Here is a 19,850-nt window from a genome sequence, read left to right as displayed (position 1 = left end):
CCTATCTTTTTTCTGGATAATTTTAAACTTAGATTCCCGATTTTTTTTATTATTATAATTTTATTGTAGTTATGTCTGAAAAAATTAAAAGGATATTGTCATTTTAGAAACTATTTAGGAAAATATTGTTGTTTTCAAACTATTTGTAAAAATATTGTTTTTTTTAAATAAGTCGAGTGTTGAAAATTCGACCTAGGTCAAATTTTGAACCCTCAATCTTCCTTTCACTTGCACGTCGAACTTTGAACCCTCGACCTTGCCCTTCCTGATATTATTATTGAGTCTGTTTAATTATCATTCTGGAGACCTTTCTCTATCAAAAAATCGTATTTCTAAATTTTTATAAGGTCCTCCTAGAATTCCTTCCAAAGTTTTTTGAATAATTTTTACGGATTTTGTCATCTCAGCAAGTCTGACTAAATAACGAGCTAATGAATCTCCTTCTTTTTGCCACTGAACTTCTCAATCAAATTCGAGAGCGAGATTATGAGAGAGAGCAAGAGCGTGGGCGTGGGCGTGAGCGTGGGCAAGGGTAAGGGCGTGAGCGTGGGCGAGGGCGTGAGCGTGAGCGAGAGCGAGATAGCGAGATCTTGATAGAGAGCGAGAATACCGTACAAATTTTCTCTTTTTGTTCCTTTTTAATTATTACACATTCCACCTTCTTCTTTCTAATCCTTTCTTTCCTTTTTTTTTAATTTTCCATTTTATAAAAACATTTTCTAAAAACATTTTATTATTTTATTTAAACTTTAAAAAGAATAAATTTAAAAAAAATAATAACTCATGAAAATAAAAAAATGTAAATTAAATATCTCATTTATATAAAAATAATTACAAAAATCAATGTGTCCCACAAGGTGGACGTCATCGATTTCGAACTGATTGTCGTTGTCAACTTCGAATTTGAGGTTGCTTGGGTTCTTCTTGATGTTGCTCTGGTACCTCTACAGGCGCTTCATAATATAAATATTCATTATGCTCTCCACGACCCCGACCATGTCCATGCATGTATGAAGTCGAAGGACCAGCCTCTGAGTCATAATGTCATGAACCAAATGCTTGCATCATCATCATCGGACTAACATAATTAGTTTGACTCTGCGTCTGCGTCATAGGGGGCAACTCTTCCACATTATGTGCAACCTCATCAAACTCATCCTCTTCCCGAACAGGTCCTCTACGTCTAGGAGCTGGTGGAGGAACAATAGGTATATCGTACATATAATGAATTTTCTCCATATAGCTTTGGTTGTCACTACATATAGCAAGAACTTGGTTCGGATCATTCGCAACCTCACGGAGTCTACTGCTGTTCGATCTCTGTGAATTATAAAACAATTAGACAATATTTAAAATAAATTTAAATTAAAAAAATTAGATAATATTCATTCATTTACCAGATGACCCACAGCTGCTCCCGGACGAGTGACGTAGCGCCTTGTGATATTATTATACCAATGAATATATTCTGGAGTGACATCTATGTCAAACTGTTCAAGAGAAACTCCCACTGCAATAAACCTTGCACGATAGTGCCATCGCACTACCAAATGTGCAATTTTTTCGGACCAATCTCTAGTCCTTAGGTTAATATCATGCGGGGTTTAGTATTACAAGGCGATGGGACATCTTGCTGAAAACCGAATTGTCTCATCACCCTGTCAGGAAGATGCCACTCACCAATGTGAAAACATATGAGAGCACTCATCGCCCGCCATATGTTTTGACCATTCGTATAAAAATTAGGCAAAGTATGCACAATAATTTTGTACAGCTCCCAAATAACCTGAAACATAAAATATTATATTAGAGAATATTAAAGACAAATACAATAAAAATGTGAATAAAATAATCAATTAGGTTGAAAAAGATCTAACGAGTCATCGTACATCACTCTGGTGCCCGGCTCACCGTCAACAGGTAACCCCAACAACACTTCTATATCTTGTAGAGTGATAGTGCACTCTCCAAACATATGGAATGTATGCGTCTTGGGCCTCCATCTCTCGACCAAGGCTGTGATCAGATGCCAGTCCAACTGAATAAATCCTACCTCTCGACGTCTGCAAGATATTTCTCCAGTAGTACGATCTCGCCATACAACATATGATCGATGAATGGACTAGTTGTACAAAACATCGGGATCAACAGGTCCTGGGTTTATCTTGACGCTCCAATGCATCCCTTATTTTTGCTCTTCTTTCGAGAAAAGAAGAGCAGAAATATTCATGATCATTTAATAAGGGATCCCAATGCTCCAATGATCGATGAATGGACTGGTCGTACAAAACATTGGGATCACGCATTTGAAGAATGTTATTTGAGCAAGAGCATTTACAGGCAATATTCGAGCTCCTTTGAGGACTCCATTTATGCACTCTAATAGATTTGTCGTCATCCACCCATATCTGAATCCTCCATCATGTGATTGAGTCTATTGCTCTAAACTAATGTCGTCAAAAAAACATAGACAGCTTCGATTTATTCCTTTGATATCTTCAATTGCTTTGTTGAACTTTTGAATTTGAAACTGACACCCGACACAATAAACATAATTTTTCAATGAATTAAATTTATACTTTTTATTGAAGTTGCTGACGATATGTCGTAAGCAGAAACGATGGTGACATTTCGGTCTCGTCCAACCATTTGCTGGGTTGTTCATTGCTGTAATTATACCAGCATGTCGATCTGAAATTAAACACACCTCTTTGTGTGTTACAATTTCTCTCAAGTGTTTCATACTTAGTGATCTCGAACAAGCCATCATACTGAGCAGTACTGTTCATGTAACAAGTGGCAAGCATTCGACATTCCATGCTCGCATTTTATGGCTGTTTACTCACATTTTAACATGAACTCCGAATATTTTATTGAGAACTACTACAAATTGTCAATGTATGTTGAATGTTACTCTCCTTAATTTCAACCTGTACCGCATGAAGATTACTGGATCACGCACCCTAATACGCCCGTCTTACATCCTGATCCATTGTTGTTAAAAAGACCTGGTAGACCGAAAAGTTCACATTATCACAACGAGATGGATTGGACAGAACCAGCCACTCGACAACGATGTGGATTTTGTAACCAGACATAATCGAAGGAAATGTCCTTCGTTACTAAGATAGGCTCCAGATAATTAGGGATTGAATAATAAATAATTTTTTATTATATATTCATTTTATTGTATATTCAATTTTTTTATAATAATCTACTGTATATTCAATTTTTTTTTTTTTTTTTGTAATCAATAAAGTTTTACATTATAATAATCTAATATATTCAATTTATAGTATAATAATCTAATATATTCAATTTATTGTCTAATGATTATTCAATTATAGTATAATCATCTAATATATTCAATTTGTTGTCTAATGATTATTCAATTATAGTATAATAATCTAATATATTCAATTTGTTGTCTAATGATTATTCAATTATAGTTTAATAATCTAATATATTCAATTTGTTGTCTAATGATTATTCAATTATAGTTTAATGATCTAATATATTCAATTTATTGTCTAATGATTATTCAATTATAGTATGATTATTAGCTTTTTTTTTCTCTCTTTTTATATATATTTCTATGGAAAGTTCAAATAAAATGAAGACTCTCGCTCTCTCCAAAGATCTCGCTCTCTTAGTCTCGCTCTCTCCTAAGATCTTGCTCTTTTACTTTCGCTCTCTCTTAAGATCTCGCTCTCTCGGTATCGCTCTCTCCTAAGATCTCGCTCTCTCAATGTCGCTCTCTCACTCTCCTAAGATCTCGCTCTCTCAATATCTCGCTCTCTCTGTTATTGTTGTTATTTTTTCATTAATGATTACTAGCTTTCATTTCTTCTAGAACAATCACAAATACTTTTTTTATTATGGATCTACTACCAGAAACTCAATGTGTAATCTTAGCATTCAATGTGTATTCCTGAATAATCTCATTTTTCAATTATTCAACCATTTCATTTTTCCAAGTTCAATGTTAGTCAGATTAGTCATCTCGCTCTCTCCAACATTCTCGCTTTGAATCTCGCTCTCTCCAACATTCTCGTTCAACAACTCGATCTCTCCTACTATCTCGCTTTGAATCTTGCTCTCTCCTTAATCTGCTTCAGCCCATTTATCTCCTTAATCACTTTGAAGTTTTGACATGTGTGTAACCTTCGACAACCTAATATACAAAATTTTGTTCGTAGACAAAGCTAATTCGAAATTGTCTTTCATTCCAAGGCATAACTTGTATCCATACACTTCATATTCGCCTGGAGTTCGCTCCCAGAAATATAGCCATCCCCACCCCCTCACGTCAATCCCACAAGCCTCCATCTAATTCGAAATGATAACAAAATGCATAGGTTGTTAAAAGCAACTCGAGTACACAGATACATATAGTATACCATCTCATTACTTTATTTCCTCTATGAGGAAAAAGAAAAGTAATAAACCTGCAATCTCGAGGGTGGATGTGTGTCGAAACTTCAACCTTCGACAACCTAAGCGAGATTCGCGAGATTTCCCTTGTCGAGGGTTGAAGTTTCGGACTATGTATTGTTTCCAAGTTTTTCTTTGTTCGTCGAGTTCTCAACATTCGACCTCTAGCCTCGAACTCCCAAAACAACAATATTTCTCTAATAAGTTTCAAAACAACAATATTTCTCTAATAAATTTTGAAAACAATAATATTAATATTAAAGGTCCGTTATATCTCATATATTTTATATTTACATATATCAATCAATCGATATATTTTATTTAAATAATATCATTTATACGGCTGATATATCATGATTTTAATTGTATTATTATTCGTACGAGATTTCAAGAGAAATTTAATTCGTAGAATTTGAAATTTGTATTTGTATTAATCTCGGTAAAGTGAGTGCAATCTCTAATACATAATCTTTTGATGCTTTCTCTCAAAAAGTGAACTCTAATGTTAAGCTTGATGGTCAACCTTTGGGCTTGATGATCTTCTTAGAGGATCAGCCTGTGGCTTGTTGATTAGCTTGGATCGACCTTTGACTTGTTGACCGATTTGTGAGTTTTTTCTTGAGTTTGAGGAGATTGAATCTTCAGTTTGTTGGGTGAGAAGATACTGTCAGTTTGTTGAAGTCTTCTATTCTTCAAATTTTCAAATAGTTTAGATCTTCAATTCCTCAGAATTTAAATGCTTCAGTCTTTGAAACTTGAGAAGATTCAGTCTTCAGCACTTGAGAGCTTGAGAGCGTTGGTTTTCAAGAATCGAGAGCTTCAGCATTTGGATCTTAGGAGCTTAAGTCTTCTGATCTTCATAACTTTAGTATGTCTTCTGATCTTCAAAGTTTTAGTATGTCTTTTGATCTTTAAAGCTTTGAAGGAGTTGTGTTTTTCTGAGTTTCAAAACTTTAGAGAGCTTTGGTCTTCAATTCTTCCAATCTCCCCCTTAAATGAAGAGGTAAGGCCTCTATTTGCAGAGGTTTCTCGTGGCCCTTACATGGACTTGGGCTCAATTGCTTTATTGACCCTAAATTAGATTGGGCTAAAGTTGGGTCGAAATATTGAATTTGAACTTAACCTTTAATTTTGCTAAAATATTCACTAGGCTTTGGGCCCGAGCAACTTTAATTACTCGGTCCAATCCAACTTATAATTTTTCTAATAGGCTCAGGCTTTCGTTGATGATGTGGTAACTTATGATTCGCCAAAATTTCTCAATCAACAAATACTCCATTTTCGGGATTTATGCACGTCTATGCAGTAGATGAATCTAAAAAAGGATAAATTGAAATCAAAGTATGATTTTGACTCATTTAATTTGATGCAACATCTTGATCAAAATATGAGAATTTAGCTCAAAATTTTAGTTTGAAATTTTGTTTATTTAACACACTTTTCGGCAAATAAACAAAAGATGAATTCTAGTCCTTGACTTTCATGTTCCTAAGTAAATTTTAATTTGAACTAAAGCAGAATTTATGCTCCACTTTAATTGCAAATTGAATTTTGAATAGTATCCCAAATTCTACCGGCTTTGAAATATACTTAATTCTTTATGCGAATTTGAAGTAGAATTTTGACATCGTCTTTGTCTTTACTTCAACTTTGATTTAGTGCTTGCTTGAAGTGAGTCCAAATTTTAATTTGACTTTGGGATAAAATTTTGTTGGTACCCAATCATAGCTTTTGGAATATGATTTTATTTCCTTTCCATTTGGATTTAACATGAACTTTGGAGCTTCCAAATTTTAACTAGATGGAATTGATTTTGAATATAATTTGAATTCAATCTAAAAATTTTGTTTGGATTTGAATTAAACTCTAAAAAAAATGGGTTAAATGTCGTAATACACGACCATTTTTCTTTAAGCTGAGATGAAGAGTTCAACCCAAAACTCAATTTGGATTTAATTTGAATTTTACTCCAAAATAACTAGAATTTGTGAACCATTAAAATTGGGTTGGGATATTTTGATGCTTCTTCTCCTTACCTTAAAAATTTTGTGCATCAATCGACTTTTTATAAAATCTAAAAAATCTTTGAATTTTACAAATTGTAAATTCTAATAACCACCCAAATTTGAAATGGTTGAGAAAGATTTAGTATTTGGTTTAAATTTGAATTGTTGTAATTCGATTCCATTCTCCTATATAAATAGTGAAGAAGTGTTTGAGGATTTCATATCAATTCTAAGTATTCTTTTTTTTTTTTTTATCCACATCAAACTTGTCCTTTCTCTACATTTTTTTTTGTTTCTTCTTCTTCTTCTTCTTCTTCTTCCTCTTTTTTTTTTTTTTTTTTTTTTTTTTTTTTTTTTTTTTTTTTTTTTTTTTTTTGTCTTTCATCCTCTTCCACTTATTCACTTTTGTTCTTTTTTACTTATTCTTCCTTTCCGTCTTTCTTCTTTTCTCCTTTTTTTTCTTTTTTTACGGTTTTTTCAAGTCATTATTTCCTTCTTTTTTCCCTACTTTTTGTTTCTTCTCTAATTTCTTTTTTTTAAGCAACTTTTCTATTTTTAAAGTCTTTTTTTTTTTTTTTAAACAAATGCTATACCTTTTTTTTTCAACTTATTTTGTTCTCTCGTTTTTAGAAACAAGTCAAATTTAGACAATGAATTGAATATAATATTTTCTTTTTTTTTTTCTTTTCTTTTCTTTTTTCCAATTCTACCCTCTCTCTTTTTTATGCTTAATTTTTTTATTCACCATGTTTTTTAAGAGCTTGCCCCCACTTTTTTTTTCATAGGAGCTAAGCTATTAGAGTGGTGAAATAAACAAGGTGGCGACATCAAACTAAGCTTCAAGATGAAGCTATTTTGAGGATCAATCGAAACTTGCCTGCCTCCTTAGATACAGCCTAAGAGGATTGTCGCCATTTCATCAACAACAATTTAACTTCTGCTAGATGCATCAAATATGTGGATGATTGCGTAGCTTGCAGGGGTGGGCGCCAACTTCATCAATAACTAACTCCTACTAGACACATCTCTTATGTAGATAAATGTGTAGCCTGCAGGGGTGGTCGTCAGCTTCATCAACAAGAAGTTAACTCCTACTAGACTCATCTCCTATGTGGATGACTGTGTAGCCTACAGGGGTGGTCACCAATTTCATCAACAACGATCTGACTCCTACTAGATACATCTCCTATGTGGATGAATGTGTAACCTGCAGGGGTGGTCATCCTCTACATCAACAACGATCTAACTCCTGCTAGACATATCTCCTATGTGAATGAATGTGTAGCCTGTAAAGGTGGTCGCCATCCACATCACAACGATCTGACTCTTGCTAGACACATTTCTTATATGGAAGAATATGTAGCCTACAGGGGTGGTCATCAGCTTTGCCAACAACGAACTGACTCCTACTAGACACACCTTGTGTTGATGAATGTGTAGCTTCATCAACAACGATTTAACTCCTGCTAGGCTCATCTTCTATATGGATGAATGTGTATCCTGCAGGAGTGGTTGTCAACCACATCCAGACTTTGCCTTTGAAAATGGAGTGGAGCCAACCATATTAGACTTTGCCTTTGAAATGGAGCAGAGTCAGACATACCGATGTCAAATTGAAGAATGCCAAGCCCGCCAAACATGAACATGAGGATAGAGCGCACCAAAATTGATTGAAGATGGAGGTGCACTTGTGCCCTGACTTTACCAAGGCCCCCAACTTTATCATTATTTCAACTTTAACTTGGAAATGGAACATGGAGATGGAGGTCCCAACTTTATCATTAATTGCAACTTGGTCTTGAAAGATGCATCAAACTTGATTGAAGATGGAGAAACGAAGTCGCACCAATATTTTGGAGATGGAGCAAAGCCACACCAACATTTTAGAGATGATCCCCTATTATATCATGGCTTGGTTTACAAGGGAATGACCCCTAAAAGGTCTAAATAATGCTATTATGTCACTCTTTGATCCCTTATAATATCATGGTTTAGTTCACATAAGGGTGACTCTGGAAAGGTCTAAAGAACCCTATTATGTCACTCCTTGATCCGGCTTTGAAGAAGAGGCAGATACGTCGTCAAGCTTTGAAGATGAGACAGGTATATCGTCTAGCTTTGAAGATGGGGTAGAGATACCATCGAGCTTTGAAGATGGGGCGGATATGCCATCGAGCCTTAAAAATGGGGTGGACATGCCATCGAGCTTTGAAGATGAGGCAGATAAGCCATCGAGCTTTGAAGATGAGGCAGATACGTCATCGAGTTTTGAAGATGGGATAGATACACCATCGAGCTTCGAAGATGGGCAGATATACCATCGAGCTTTGAAGATGGAGCAGATACACCATTGAGCTTTAAGCATGAGGCATATACACCATTAAGCATAAGATGAGGCGAATACGACCTCGAGCTTTGAAGATGAGGCAGATACGCCATTGAGCTTTGCTTTGAAGATGGGGCGGATATGCCATCGAGCTTTGAAGATAGGTTGGATATGCCATCGAGCTTTGAAGATGGGATAAATGCGCCATCGTGCTTGGAAGATGGGGGAAATACACCATCAATCTTTGAAGATGGGGCGGATATATCGGGCATGGGATACTGAGATAAACCATGGGTATGGGATGCCCTAGTTTATTGTATTTCTCTATAAAACTTAGAAACTCAGTCTTATATATCAGATATATAAGTTACCATTGGAGTTTTTGTCTAAGTGGGAGTTTGTTGGGCTTTATGTCCTAAAACTCGTAGTTTGTAAACAATAGAAATTATTCTGAAAATTCAATAAGATGTTATTGAATATATTGCTTTTTAGAAATCCAATAAACCTAGAAGTTCCTTGACTATTACATGAGTACTTGAATTTTATATGGAGACATACAAGTGAATCAGATTCGAGTAAATAGTCAAAATGAACTATAGTATATGAATAAGGTTGGGTGCCTTATTCTTGTAACACTATTGGAAGTGGCCTACTCTATAGTTGTTACAAAGAATTGTAAAGTGCTAAAAACAAAGTGATCCTAATTCATACATGTTAAGACATGAGGAGTGGGGGCTGAAGGAAATCGGATTCGAGATTTCCAAGGGCAGCAGAACAAGATTATTCCAAATCACAATCATGAATGAACAATACGTTTACAGTCGACTTCAAACAAACGGTTATACAATTCGTATAGAGAAATTACAGCATGAAAAAACTCAAATGCATAAAAGAGAAAACTCTACGTACAATGGCAGAAACGTCTCCACGCTCCGTTGCGCATGAACGCTTGAACAACAGCAACCTTGAACCCCGATCTACACGACCACAACACTGCAACAAACACAGCACGAACACTTCGCGCTCGTTCTCAATGATCTCCTCAGTCACAAACTCCTCCACAACAACGCGAACTCCTCCGCAGCACCACGAACGACTTCCTGAAAACCTCAACGGTGTCGAGTTGAGTCTGACACCACCAACAAGGCGACCTTGGTATTCTCTGTGTGAGAATCCAGAGGGTGGACTCTGTTCAGACTTGGTATGAAGCAGACAAAGAAGGAAACACCGATTGCGTACACGACTGGGCAAGTGGGAGATGGTGGATACCTATCGTATAGGTCGATGCCCAATCGTTTAGATAAAGCTAAGTAATCGTCTAGCAAAAGCTATACGATCGTTTAGCTCATCGATTAGCTCGTTCTGTCGCCTACAAACACTACACAATCGTTTATACCTCCCACTACTTTGGTTATTTAAAATAAAAAGAATTAATAATCCAATAATTAATATTATTATAAACATAAATGATAACCAACTTATCATACTATATTTATAACCTATAGTTTTAATATTTTATCTCATGAAACATATAAACCATAGTTCTTTTTCTATTCCATGGTACTTAATTTAAATCTCATTTACATCAATCCTCCACTAGATGTATCTCATACATCAAACCGATTATATCATATATAATCAAAATACCTCTCGTCAAATGTTCCACCAAGAACTGATCCTCAACTGAATCTATTGAGCTACCAAAGGGACCTCATGGACCTGTAGCTCGAAACTCTAACGGTACGTGAATAACTGACTAAACTCTTTAGTCACGGGATCCACCATCTGTTAACTGCCAGGCACTTCACTAAAGACCGACAGCTGAACTCTCCTTAGTTAAGATATATTATGTGTCCATCTTAACCAATCAGCAGTGCAACAACCCTTCACAGATCGCTTGTAAGTACAGTTGGGCCAATAACTGTTATGCCTCTATAATTACATCTGTCTCCTTAAGTACCACTGATCTCTCTAATGAACATAAGTCATAGTTCTACTATGACTGAGTCTTCTCTTCCAAAAAGAAGTTGTGGCCACTATGTTCAAGCAATGAAATCAGCCCTTAAGGGAGCAATCTCTCTACTTATCCCTGCTTCGAGAAACGAGTGAATTCCATCTTGTGGATCTAGTTTCCAGCTCCTAGATCAGACAAATCCCCAAAAAGGTAGGCATGTTGAGTTGGCAATCTGGCCACTCACACCCATACTAATCAAAGGTCCGCCCTCAAAGGCAGGAGTTCCCAAAATTCTCAGGATTGAGGTCGTGTCACCTATGGTCATTTAGGTGAGATGCAAGTCTCTAGTATCAACGTCTTTATATATAGAGTTTAATCATCTCGTGGTCCAAGTCTTATACAAACTCTTTATATAGGACACCCCCGTTCACACGTCTTCACATGAATGGTCAGGGTCTACCATCTGTAGTAGTTTACAACACTTGCAAACTTCTATAAAATGGGCTGTATTCGTAGTATCACCAGGATCAGGTATCCCACCTTAATCCTTATACTACAGACCTATTTAGGTTATCACTTAAGACATGATCCACTTGTATATTACATATACATGCTTAAGTTCACATAAGATAAGCAAGGAGCTTTGTTTATTGGATATGAGTAAATGCCAGAATAAAATAATACTTATTTTATTTATTGAATAATGTGTATCAAAACAATGAGACTCCAGGAGAATTAGGACACCAATTCCAACAATCTCTCACTTGTCCTAATGACTCGGGAGACTAATGTACAATACAATATAAAAATGTACAATATACAATAAACTAGGACATAACCCAGTATCATCTCCCACTTGCCCAAGACAATATGCCGCATGTTCCGCAGACCCAGACTCTCCAGGTGACCCTCAAACACTTTAGTCATGAGGGCCTTTGTAAAGGGATCAACAACATTGTATCCTATGAGGATCAGATCCTTATCTCCGTATACAAGCATGTAGTCTCGCGTTCTCCGAAGATACTTGAGGATTGTCTTGACCGTCATCTAGTGATCAAATCCTGGATCTACACGATACAGACTGACAATCCCTATTGCATAGCAAATGTCAGGTCTGGTACACAGCATTGCATACATCAAGCTTCCTATAGCAGAACCATAGGGAATCCGTCTCATCTCCTAAACTTTTTGAGGTGTCTTAGGACATTGATACTTAAACATAATGATTCCATACTTGAAGGGTAATAAATCCCTCTTGGAATCCTGCATCCTGTACCTGATCAACATTTGATCAATGTACGATGCCTAAGACAAAGCTAACCATTTGTTCTTGCGATCCAGAATAATCTAGATCCCTAGAACATACTGTGCCTCACCTAAATCTTTCATTTGGAACTGGGCAGCTCGCCGACTTTTAATGTTAGTCAAATACCCTACATCATTCCAAAAGAGTATGATATCATCCACATACAGTACCAAGAAAGCTACTGAGCTGTTGATGATCTTCTTGTAAACACAAGGCTCATAAACGATCTAGTCAAAGCCAAATGACTTGACAGCAATGTCAAATCTGATGTTCCAAGATCCAGATGCTTGTTTCAGCCCATAAATGGATCTATTAAGCTTGCAAACTCTTTGCTCTTGATATGAAACTATGAACCCCTCTGGTTGAGTCATATAGATAGTCTTCTCAAGATTACCATTAAGAAAAGCAGTCTTGAAGTCCATTTGTCATATTTCATAATCATAAAATGTGGTTATGGACAGAAGAATCCTAATAGACTTTAGCATGACAACAGGTGAGAAAGTTTCCTCATAGTCAACTCCCTCAACCTGGGTATAACCCTTTGCTACGAGTCTAGCCGTAAAGGTTTTCACCTTTCCATCTACACCTCTCTTTCGCTTGAAGATTCATTTACACCCAATAGGTCTTACCCCATCAAGTGGATCAACAAGCTCCCAAACGTTATTGAAGTACATAGACTCCATTTCCTAGTTCATGGCCTTAACCCATTCATCTTTATCAACATATTCCATTGCTTTCTCAAAAGACAACGGATCCTCGACCTCATCATTCGTAATGATGTTATGGGCTTCAGTTAAACCCATGTAGCGATCCATGGGTTCATAAACCTCCCACTACGTCGCGGCAGTCTCAACTCTTGAGTTGGTTGACTAGACGTTCCAACCTCAACAACTCTTGTTGATCTTTCGGCCTATTCAACAACTCTCGTTGAACCCTCAACAGTCTCAGTCTCATTAGAGATCTCACATAAAGCGAGCTTACTTTGTGGCTTATGATCCCTCATGTGATCTTCTTCCAAGAATATAGTATTAGTGGAAACAAACATATTGTTCTCACTCGGATCATAGAAGAATCCACCTCTCGTTTCCTTGGGGTAGCCTACAAAGAGGCAAGCCTTCGAACACAATTCCAACTTCTTTGGGTTAGACGCTAGCACATGTGTCGAACAGCCCCAAATTCTGAAATGGCGTAAACTACCTTTATGGCCTCTCCATAACTCAAAAGGTGTTTCAGAAACACTTTTCGAGGGAACGTTGTTCAGGATATAACATGCAGTCTGCACTGCATAACCCCAAAATGAGTCTGGAAGATGAGCATAACTCATCATAGACCGAACCATGTCCAACAAGATCCTGTTTCTCCTTTCTGATACACCATTCTGCTGAGGTGTACCAGGGACCGAGAGTTGGGACGCAATCCCGAGTTATATCATATAGTTTTGGAATTAGAGGTCCATATACTCTCCATCATGACCAGATCGTAGTGTTTTTATCTTCTTACCTAATAAGTTTTCAACTTCAGCCTTATACTCCTTGAACTTGTCAAGGGCTTCAGACTTACATTGCACAAACCTTGAATAATCATCTATGAAAGAGATAAAGTATTCATACCCACTTCGAGCTCTAACATTCATTGGACCACAGAGGTCTGAATGTACAAGCTCCATGGATTCTTTGGCTCTGTAACCTTTTCTAATAAAAGGTCGTTTGGTCATCTTGTCTTCGAGGCATGATTCACATACCGGCAAGGAGTTTTCTTCTAAACTCTTTAGAAGTCCACTTTTCACCAAGTTCTCAATCCTTTTGAGGTTGATGTGACCTAACCTTAGATGCTAAAGATGGACGTTTTCCTTTGGAGAAACCTTTGGTCTTTTAGCTGTTGTTGTCGTACTGAATATTTCAGTATTAAATAAGGCTTTTATGACTAACAGTCTTAGTACATATAAGTTATTTTCCATTGAACCATAACTAATCTCCATTCCATTCTTGAATATAAACACTTTATTCTCAGAAAAGGAGACAGTGTAGCCTTGTTCAATGAGACAAGAAATTCAGTTCCTATTAATATGAGGAACTACAAAACATTATCCAGTAACAGATAACGTTTCTTGTCAACAAATAACTTCAGCCTTCCTACAACAACAACTGAACCAACCTCACCAGTACCGACTCGAAAAGTCATCTTTCAGTGTGGCAACGTTTTCCAGGAACTAAATCCTTGGTAAGAGGAACTGACATTATTGATAGCACCTGAATCAAGGATCCAGGCAGAATCATCATTCTCTACCAGACAAGTCTCCAAGCCAATAAATCATATTTACTGTCTTGTCTCCTCTTTTAGAGAGTAGTTGGATGGAGGTCGTTTGCCACGAAATTCATTTCACACGATTCTTTTCACTGTAAATAATCGGTCATTTTTAAAAGCTTTAGATGGAAATACTAACAAGATACTGAAAAGAAAAACACATTGACCTACGTTAGGTTTTAAGCAAATGCCCATTGTAAAACAAAATAACATCCAATAAGGTTTTAGCAAAACTAACATGAACTTCGTGTGACATCTAGTTTCACAATGATGCTCAAAGGTTTAGGACAAAAGCCACCGAAGGAAGGTCAGTTATCCCTCCTCTGAATTGAGAAGTTCTCAACCAATCATTAATACCAGAACAACTCTTACTCATATAATGACAAGTCATCATTGATTTGGCCAAGAGATCATTAACTTAACAATCTCCCGTAAGTGTGACCCGCCATTTTAAGCCTTAGAAGTCTGTCCCAAAAGGCCAATCTGAAGGGGAAAATTTTGATTGGGGCAAAACCTAAAGCGACCCTATCCATTTCTGGAGTTCACCTTGATATTGACCAACTGCACAAAAACCATTCGAAGAGGGATGCTCCGAAGGCGACACGAGGGTGTACAGAATGATCTCACGGTGTGAACCAATGACAGAGACCATAGGATGTGTTAACACACACCCTTCACCAACTTACTATAAATACTTTCTCTGTCCACTTTGATACTGACGCATGTAAACACCATTCGAAGGGGGATGCATCTTGAGGCCAAACATGAATCTCATGATGTGAACATACAGGGAGAAACGTGAGTCGAGTCATAGACATATCTGATACGCCTCTTCCTCCCACTGAGTACTTTATAACCTAGGGTTTAGCTTACTTAGAAAAAACATGGCTAAGGATTTTAACTAAGTGACTTTTAGGTTTTCCCAAGAGTAACATTTACCTTGGATAGTTGAAACTTTTGATCATCATCCATTAAACTCTTTAACGGAATCTTTGACTAAATCGTCGCATGCTTGTTGAAAATCTATCTAATTCACCTTCCCAGGTAGGTTCCCAGGTAGGGGTGTTATGTTTCCGTCAACTTAAGAACCCCAGCCTAGCCAGAACCCGTCTTAGACAAAAGGTCCCTTATAGATATGTTTACAACAAATTTAATCTTTTATTCCAACCAATTTAATCATATTAAACTGATTTTAAAAAATTAATCTAGGTTACTAAACTCTTTCGAACCGTTGGAACATAGGTCTATCTCAATCTAATTTTAAAAACCCTTTTTAAAAACTTGAGTTGACCCTAAGTCCGCATGCAACTCTGAATTATTGATTTTAGGTCTAATTTCCTTATAACACGTATAAATGGAAACAACCACCTAAGCTAACACATGCAAGGCATTCATAACGATCATAAACAACCTACATGTCATGCTCAATGCATTGTCCATTCATTTCTACTTCTTTTATATAACACTTATACAAAAGACGAGCATCGTATGCTCCCACTTTGATCGCCACCCTCCAGCGCCTACGCGATATGGTAAACGATTTACCCCATCACTTAGCATTAGATAAACGATCGATTAAAAAATACTACACGGTCGTCTAGAAAAAACTACAAAACGATCGCTTAGTTAAATCCCAACGATCGTTTACCTGAGGCTACACGATCCAACCAACGCTTGGTCTTCTTCCGTTGAGAACTGCATCGCCATGCGCCAAAGCTTCATCACGAACGACTCGATGAACTCAAACGTTTTGAATTACAGACTCGATTGCGATGTTAATTTTGCCCAAAAACACAGGGGCCCTTATAATTAACACTTTGTTATATCAAAAGCTTTAACAAAAAGGCAATTTAAACTCGAAATGCTCGTCATATTCATCCACAAATGCAGAAAATGGTTAACCACAAATGCAGAAACCCACCTTGACTGAAAAATGCGTTCAATTCAGATCTGTAATTTGGAATAACAGAGAATCTGTATCTGATACCAATTGAAGGAAATCATATTCGAGATTTCCATGAGCAGCGAAACAAGATTATTCCAAATCATAATCATGAATGAACAGTATGTTTATAGTCGACTTCAAACAAGCGATTATACAATTCGTACAGAGAAATTACAACATTAATAAACTTAAATGCATAAAAGAGAAAACTCTACGCATAATGGCAGAAACGTCTCCACGCTCCGTTGCGCACGAATGCTCGAACAACAGCAACCTTGAACGCCCGATCTACACAACCGCAACACCGCAACGAACACAGCACGAACACTTCGCGCTCATCCTCAACAATCTCCTCAGTCACAAACTCCTCCGCAACAGCGCGAACTCCTTCGCAGCACCACAAACGGCCTCCTGAAAAACTCGACGGTGTCGAGTTGAGTCTGACACCTCCAAAAAGGCGACCTTGGTATTCTCGGTGTGAGAATCCAAAGGGTGGGCTCTGCTCGAACTTGGTATGAGGCAAACGAAGGAGGAAACACCGGTCGCATGCACGACTGGGCAAGTGGGAGATGGCGGAGACCTATTGTATAGGTCGATGCCCAATCGTTTAGATAAGCTAAGCGATCATCTAGCAAAAGCTATGCGATCGTTTAGCTCATCATTTAGCTCGGTCTGTCGCCTACAGACACTACACGATTGTTTACTTAGGGCAAGTGATTGTCTAGCAAAACTATGCAATCATTTAGTAATACTGTAGGATCGTTTAACTCGCCACTACACGACCGTTTAGCTCGCCCAGCTGTTGTTTAGTAAATCTGTATTTACTTGAAAACCATGTGAGTTTCTTTTGCACGAGAGAGAAAACTCAAAACCTTTTTCCATCGTTTTGTAAATCATCTTTTTAAAATAGGAAAACCATTTTCCTTTTAAACTCACGGTTACCATGATTCAAAACCTCCCACTAGTTTGATTATTTAAAAGAAAAATAATTAATTATCCAATAATTAATATTATTATAAACATAAATGATAACCAACTTATCATACTATATTTATAACCTATAGTTTTAATATTTCATCTTATGAAACATATAACCATAGTTCATTTTCTATTCCATGGTACTTAATGTAAATCTCATTTACATCAATCCTCCACTAGATGTATCTCATACATCAAATCGATTATATCATATATAATCAAAATACCTCTTGTCAATTTGAACATTTCAAATCAACACCTAGAAGTGATCTTTAACTGAATCCATTGAGCTACCAAGGGGACCTCATGGACCTGTAGCTCGAAGCTCCAACGATACGTGAATAACTTACTAAACTCTTTAGTCATGGGATCCACCATCCGTTAACTGCCATGCACTCCACTAAAGACCGACAGTTGAACTCTCCTTATTACAGATATATTATGTGTCCATCTTAACCAATCAGCAGTGCAACAACCCTTCACAGATCGCTCGTAAGTACAGCTGGGCCGATAACTGTTATGCCCCTATAGTTACATCTATCTCCTCAAGTACCACTGACTCTCTAATGAACATAAGTCATAGTTCTACTATGACTGAGTCTTCTCTTCCAAAGAGAAGTTGTGGCCACTATGTTCAAGCCTCAGAATCAGCCCTTAAGGGAGCAATCTCTTTACTTATCCCTGCTTCAGGAAAGAAGTGAATTCCATCTTGTGGATCGAGTTCCCAACTCCCAGATCAGACAAGTCTCCAAAAAGGTAGGCATGTTGAGTTAGCAATCAAGTCACTCTCACCCATACTAATCAAAGGACCGCCCTCTAAGGTAGAACTTCCCAAAACACTCAGGATTGAGGTCTGTAACCTATGGTCGTTTAGTTGAGATGCAAGTCTCTAGTATTATCGGCATTATATACCGAGTCTAGTCATCTCGTGGTCAAGGTCTTATACAAACTCTTTGTATAAGACACCCCCGCTCGCACATCTCCACATGAATGGTCAGAATCTACCATCTGTAGTAGTTTACAACACTTGCAAACCTCTACAAAGCGGACTATATCCGTAGTGTCACCAGGATCGGGTATCCCACCTTAATCCTTATACTACAGACCTATTTAGGTTATCACTTAAGGCATGATCCAGTTATATATCACATATACATGCTTAAGTTCACATAAGATAACCAAGGAGCTTTGTTTATTGGATAGGAGTAAATGTCAGAATTAAATAACACTTATTTTATTCATTAAACAATGTGTATCTTTACAAAAAAAAAAAAAATGAGACTCCAGGAGAATTAGGACACGAATCCTAACAGGGTCGTCCTGTGCAAAGGAGTTTTGTACAAGATCGGACTACAAAACTAATTACAATTACTTTATAACGTTGTTTACTGTTTATGACTGACTATTTCAAAGCGATGACCTAGGTAACTTGACCTTAATCCTGAGCTAACTATGAACTCCTGATTCTTTGATATGCAAATGGTGAGAGTAGACCAACGTATCTACCCAATAAGCCTCCCATTTTGGGGATAAGACCGAATGAATAGCTAGGAACATAGGGTGCAAGACGGAATTCACTCCTACCCAATTAGGGCTAGTAGAGAGGTTGCCCCCTTTAAGTGCGAATTCTTGATCTTGAACAAGAGGCCTTACCCTCTCATTGGCCCGAGAAGGATTCGATTTGTTGATTGAATCACAAATCAATTGTTTATTAGGGGATTAGTGGGACATGAGGAATAAAAGGTAATTTCAGGGGTAAAACAGATATACGACCCCTCCGTTATTACGAACAAACTGTGAAGGGTTAACTTACTAATTATGGTTATATCGAGTGGACATAATATATCTACATAGAGGGAAGTTCAGCTATGAGCTTTAGTGAAATCACCCATTAGTTAACGAATGGGGGTTAGTTCGGTCTAATGAGTTTAGCCGATTAATCTTGGATCATTAGAGCCCATGATTTGTAGGTCCGCGAGGTCCCTCTATTAGCTCGTAAATGGATTAGCTCTAGAGTAACGTGATAAGTTAATTTGAAACGTTCAAATTAGATTTAAACGAAATTGGAGAAAATAATATTTAAGTATGATTTAAATATCTGAATATGAAATAGTGTAAAATTAATTTAATATTTGATATTAAATTAATTAGAATGATTTAAAATGTTTAAATAATTATTTAATAATTTTATTAAGAAAAATTAATTTTGTAAAATTAATAATATTTTCAATTTTATAAAATAAATTGATTTATGAAATCAATTTATCAAAAGTTGAAAAAGAAGAGAAATACACATAATGGAAAATTGGTTTTCTCTATTGTCTTCTTCAAGTAGCTCACTAACAAACCACTTCTTAAGTCTTCATTTACTCCAAGCATGAGCTGCATCTCATGCAACAATTTTTATTGCATGATGGTGTGCAATATATTGAAGAGATAGGAGTGAAATTGAGGAAACCGATCAAATTTTTCTGAGAAATTCGTGAGAAGAAGGAGCTCTTCACTGGGTTGCTGTTGTGAGGTTGTCTCCAAATTCCCTTAATTCAGGCTTATTTTGAGTCCCACAACTCAATCTAGTGTATTGGGTTTTATGTCCT

The sequence above is a fragment of the Benincasa hispida genome, chromosome 10 (assembly GCF_027475165.1).
Source record: "Benincasa hispida cultivar pf3 chromosome 10, pf3_genome.v1.1, whole genome shotgun sequence".
NCBI lineage: Eukaryota > Viridiplantae > Streptophyta > Magnoliopsida > Cucurbitales > Cucurbitaceae > Benincasa > Benincasa hispida.
This window is presented reverse-complemented; position numbering follows the sequence as displayed.